The 6,328-nt window shown below is 32.9% G+C and overlaps 1 pseudogene; it reads right to left on the minus strand.

Moving 5' to 3' along the window:
* Nucleotides 1-1,016: 1,016 nt before the first annotated feature.
* LOC133785431 (outer envelope protein 61-like) lies at nt 1,017-5,996 on the minus strand (annotated as a pseudogene).
* Between the last annotated feature and the right edge of the window lie 332 nt (nt 5,997-6,328).

Below are 6,328 nucleotides of genomic sequence, written 5' to 3' on the forward strand. Positions count from 1 at the left end.
GATCTAACCTTCTCAGTAGATCCAAACTGTACTAGTCCTCGTGGTTCAACCGGTACTACCACAATGGTTTGCAAAGTGAGTTTGATTGTTAATAATTCTGAGTTGTGAGCTAGAATTGAACAACTTTGACAACATATGAGAAGAAACCATAAAATTTATAACACAAGTTTCTACCATACTAATCTCAATTAAAGTACTCAAAAAGAAAAAAATTGTACCTTTATTCCAGAGGAAAACTGATAGCAAACCTCATAATCATCCTATAGAGTGAAAGAAAATTCACAAAATAAGCAAACATAACAAGAATTCTAACTTCAATAAATTCAACATATGTATGTGATTTCAACTCTAAAAACTGAAAAAGAAAGAAGAAATACCTGAAATGTGTGTTTATTTTCAGTAGATTTGAAAGAATTCCATTCCCCACTTGGCCCATCAGCTTGAATCCATTGGTACTTCCCATTTAAAGTAGTTTGACCAATAATTCTACATTGACACATATACAAACAACAAGCATTAATGTATAGTTTCATGAAAATTCAGAGAAGCATCAAAATATGAGCAATGCAGAAGAAAGAGCACATAGTCCAACCATGGAAAACAGAAAAATTATATAAGTTTCATGCAAGTCAATACCTGAAATCAAGAATTTCAACATCTAGGAGTAATTATACACAATTATGTTAGGAAAAGAGATGCTTACCGCCCATGTAAAAAGAAGGCTGACTTTTGCCCTTTCCTTTCCTGTGTTCACCAACTGAAAACAGACAAAGTCTACTAAGTAACTTTCTAACAACAATATCAAATTCGTAAATTTATGACTAAAATATCATATTCTAGATCATGCTGAAATATTCACACACTTATTTAAGTTACACTTGTATAGAATTTAAAAATAAAGGCTATATTTCTGTATTAATTATGCTCATGCTAAAAATTCCTACACAATCTAATGCATCAAATTTTAACAATAAGACCTACTTCTAACATTCGATATGAAAATACCAAGTTACCAACCTAATAGCTTCAGGATCATTTTTTAAAGCCTGCAAATGCTCAGAATTGGTTGACAGACCACCATTGGAAGACACTCTCTCTGTTTTACCTGAGGATGTCTCGTGATTGTGTGATTGAACACTGTGTTGATGAACGTTTAATGTCATAAGAAGCTGCACTCTCATCTTTATTTATCTCTTCAATTACTAAGCCTAAAAATCAATCAAAAATAAAATAAAACTTACAAAGTTTAACATAAAGCTTCATACGAACTTCATGCAAAGTAATGAACTAACATCAACTGAAAATAAAATAAGTACAAAATTAACAAACCTCTTGGTGCACGTGCACCTCCCTCCTTCAGTTATCTTTCCTCAGCATCCCTGTTAAAAAAATATATGCTAGTTAAAAAAAGAAAAAGAAGGAACAATTGATTTTAATCTGCTATAACAAAGTCCAAGAAGATCATTCACAAGAAATCACACCTCAAGACCTCTGCAATTGTTTCATCATCAGGAGAAACTTCATGAGCCTTGATAAGATCAGAGACAGCATCCTAACAACAAGAATGTCCCCCAATGGTTAGCAGGGCAATTGCATAAACATCCTTCAGAAGACATTTATTATAAGCATTATTTTCTGAAACAATTTTTTTACTATAAGATCAGAACTGATAGATTGAAAATGAGAAAAAGGAAGACAACTCAATACCTCAGTCTCTAGCTTTGGTGCTATTATTATAAATGTCTTGATTATTAATCACAGTTGACTGATATATAGTATAATAGAAAGCAAAAGGAAGACAACTCAATACCTCAGAACCTTCTTTTATGCATTCATCAAACTGCTTTGTTTTCAAGTAACATGACATCAAGTTTAGTGAGCATGCCAACTGTAGTGCTTGACCTTTCGATGATGGAATGCCTTTTAGGTTCTTTTTTGCCTAAGATTTCAAAGATGAAAAGTACTAATTATACTCAAAAACCAAAAGTTCACACTAAAAGTAGAGAAAGTTCTCTTCAAGTAGGCCAAAGTAACAGTAAATATACTCACAAGACAGTACTTCTGCAAGGCATCATTGTACTTTCCCTGCCTATGAAGCTCATTTCCCTGCCAAATTATATGCAAAACAAGTGTGAATGAAGACAATAAAGATAGACTAGGGGAATCTACGAACACTTTATGAAATATATGTTCCACTATATAATCGAATGGATGATCATTGATGTTCTAATCAGTCCTTAATCAATAAAAAATGATTAAATAAATCGAATTGCGAGTAAGAGTTTTTTAAAGACAGTATTTGATTTTTTTTCCCCTCTAGAAGCAGAAACATTGCAGATCAAGTGATATAGTTAAGATTTTCTAAGATTAAAAGTAGTTATTTCTCTACTAGCAAGAACATTGCATATCAAGTGATACAGTTAAGCTTTCTAAAATTAACAGCAGTATTTTAAGAACATTACAGACCAAATGATCTAGTTAAGATTTTTTTTTCAAGATTTTAGAGCTTAAAAAAAAGAAGAAAAAAAAGTCTTTTGTTATTTTTTTAGCACACCTTTTTCGCCATCTTTTTCATCAGTATGTAGTTTCTTTGAGTTTGAAGAACTTTTAAGAAACATATAAATCAGTCTTAATGTGGAAAAACAGAGATTGATAATCAAATTGTCAGTTTACGCATTCTTCATTTCATTCTAACTCTATAATCCACTCTTCATTCCATATTCAGAAAATCAGAAATAGTAGAGGAGTATCATTATAAGAAACAAAAAATGGAAAACTGCCCGTCCTCTAAGTCACACTAATAATTTTTTTAAGCTATAAACGAAACTACTATATAGGATTTGGGCCACAACTTTCCTATCAGTAAGAGGGTTAAAGCTTATGGAAGGTAGTTGTTTCAGTTGAGGCATCTAGCCAACTTGCATAGGCCTCATCTCTACAGAAAGCAATGAAAAAGATTTCCCTATAAATTGCTGAAGGTTTTCCTTTCATCTCTAGAGGGAACCACAAGCGAGTTTGGCAAATAGGTTCCTGATCTAAAGGTCTCAGGTATACATATCCTATAACTATAATAATGGGGTATTCTTTCCCTTTTAAGTACTTTCTGCTCCCTGTGTATCAAAACGAAAGTTAAGATTACTAACATCCTGTGGTGCTAGTAATTATTAATAAAGTTGGTGTACCAAACAAATAAAATAGTTCATTTCGTTTTGGCAGCACTACAAATGACAAAATCCACGCTACCCTCTAAGTCAATAAAACAAATGTTAATGAATTTAACGTTAAAAATGTATTGAGAATAGAACTTAAGCTTAGGCATACTATCTTTCATCGTGTAGGTGGCCAACTTAATGCAATGCTTACTGAGCCATAAAAATTAAGAATCTCAATGTTAACATTAAAATTGCTCAAAATGCAAAAGTAAAAGATCAGAAAAAACAAACCTGCTTCTTCAGCATCTGAGCTCCATTCAATTCATAAGTGATCTGGGCATCAAGACGTGTACGCATAGCTGCTATCTCTTCAGGCGTTGAGTTAGCCATCTTCTCTCCAATCTCAGCCATCTCCTCTGGACGGGTATGCTTCAACTATTCTACTGCATTCTTCAGGTCTTCAGGCCTCAAGTTCTTCATACCTTCAGAGGCCATCTTCAATAACTCCGGATTAGACATCATCTGCAGCGCCAGTTAGGCAAAATTACCATCACAACCATAACCAGTTAGGAGATCATAGGTGAATTCTAATAAAACCAAAACCCCAATTATCAAAGAAAGTCTTATAAGAATGTTTTAACCCCACGATACAATGAGCCTAACATAGAAGTAACAAATAGAATGTTTCATGACCTGATTTGGAAAAATATCATGAATAAACCAAAAAACTATTACAAACATACCCACTTCTCAAATTTAATAAACTCTCTTTACTTTGACAAAAAAAAAAATCCAACCAATTTAACTTTTAACTATAAGTGTCCCATTTTACTAATAATAAAATCAAAAAGAATACTACATGGTCCTTGCATTCTCAATTTTACTGTTCCAGTCAGTATCTCTAAAAGAAACAACAGAAAAGCAAAGGGCAGAACAAAGACAAGGACAAAACAATTAACCAAAATAGGCACAAACAAGGTATATAAATCATAATGTCAATGTCCACCAACTCCAACCTTGCACTGATATAATCAAATCAAATCAAATCAAATCCAATGAACTCTTTGGCCTACGAAAATAAAGTAACTACAAAAGAAGAAGCTTTAAGAAGAAAAGAGAATAAATATGGTTATACAGGGTCATCTACTTATTCTTAGTGGGAAAAACTGGGCTTAAAATTTTCTAAAAAGAAACAATGCATGAATTAAATACCTGTCCATCTGTTAGCTGCTGAATGAGCAACTTCAATTACACTTCCTGCCAGTGTAATAACCACAATTAGTATGCATAACAAAGAAGCTATCTAGTATCAAGCAGTTAATCTCAATTAATAGTATCTAGAGTTTAGGCCTAAGAAGAAAGTTTGAACTCATTGCTTCAAAGGCAGCTGGATCATTGTCCGCATATTGTTCCATTTCTTCCTAAAAATAATAACAAAATGCAATTAGAAACTCAAAGCAAAGTTAGAATCCTTGGCTGCATTAAGGAATGCCAAATCATTTAACAACCTTCAGCTCAGTATGCTTTTGCTGAATGGATTTCAACTCATTTAAAGCCTCATCTCTTTCATCTTGGAAAATGCTAACATGTCAGACAAATAATAACCTAAGAGTTCATTTCTATAAACTAGTTCAAATCCTGGTAAGACATATAGGCTCTTTAAGGATGCTCACAGATGCCTCTCGCCCCTTCTTTAACGATTCACATTGCTCAGCAAGTTCTGCAAACCGCTTCTTACTGCTATGAAGATCAGATTCAAGTTTGCAAGTTACATTTCTCAGCTGCCCAATGTTTCAATATCAGTACAAGATAAAGTAGTTACATGATTTATAAGGGCACTAAATTTACCTGATTTCCAGCACAGCTAGGAAGACTCCAAAAATACACCTGGAATTTAAAAAAAATTCACAATTAGAAAAAACTCCAAATATAAACAAGTTGTAAAATAGTTTCACATCAACACGCAATTGTTGCTATCTGTTTTCTCTGCAGTGTCAACATAAACATAGAAGTCTCACTTAGTCTACTAAACAACAGCTTCAAGGTAAACTACCTAAATATCCAAAACTTTACAAACACATCAAACTTATAGAGGTTCCTATCTTGTCTTTTGAAACAAGATCATCGTCCACTAGACTTTGGACAACATCTTACACAGACTGGGTAATCACACCTTTCTTTGGTCCTAATTTCTCAAGTTCCTTAAGCTGAAACCAACAATAAAATCAAGACAAGTCTTCCATTTTATTATGAAAACAAAGAAAAAAAAACTCAATGAGTTTTAAAAAAAAAATCATATACTTCTTCGAGGAGATTTTTTATAAATTTATTATTAATATACCATGGTCATGAAATAACCAATAAAAAATTATAGAGCATTACATATATAAAATGGAATGCTCACAAGGAAGAAGTCTTGAGAATCGTAAAATATTTGAAGAATTTTCTCACACTTCTCTTCTAGCGAAAGACCTCTTTTCTTCGACTGTAATAAAAACCAATAATTAAAATTATTAAGAAAAAATATTCTGAATGAATAAAACACTAAATTAAACTGTCGATACTTTATTAAATTATAAGAAACCAAATAAAATGTAGATAATAAGTATGTAATATCAATGAATCAACCACATCTAGAATCTAGATTAATATGAGTATAATAATTACTTAGAAGTCATCTAAGATTCAAAGCCATATATCTTTTCATCAATCAAACAAAGCAGAAAACTAAAGATCGAGAATTAGGGTCCACGCCCCCATTTCCTCTTTAGTTTCTCTAATTTAAGCTTTGATGTTCTTCAAGAACTCAGAAACCCAAGAACTAAAATTGGGATTTTGAGTCATTTTTTCACAACATTTCAACAAATCAGAGGTGAAATTGGTTAACCCAAAGCCTAGGCTATATCAAATCAACATAGAAATGCTAGTTCTACCTATATCAAATCAGAATGAAGAAGAGAGAGAAGAAAGGGAGCTAGAGAGAGAGCAAGGGAAAAGCATTTGGTGATGGTGATGAGAACATTACCTGATTTCAATGTTCAAAGACAATGGAAGGATCCATCCATCATCCTTTCTATCTCCACAGCGCTGACCTGCACTTTCCACCTAGTTCACCGACCTCACGAGTCTGATTTAGCCAAAGCCTCCAGGGAAGATCATGCCTCCTATATTGCCTT

This window comes from Humulus lupulus, chromosome 6, assembly GCF_963169125.1.
Source record: "Humulus lupulus chromosome 6, drHumLupu1.1, whole genome shotgun sequence".
Classification (NCBI taxonomy): Eukaryota; Viridiplantae; Streptophyta; class Magnoliopsida; order Rosales; family Cannabaceae; genus Humulus; species Humulus lupulus.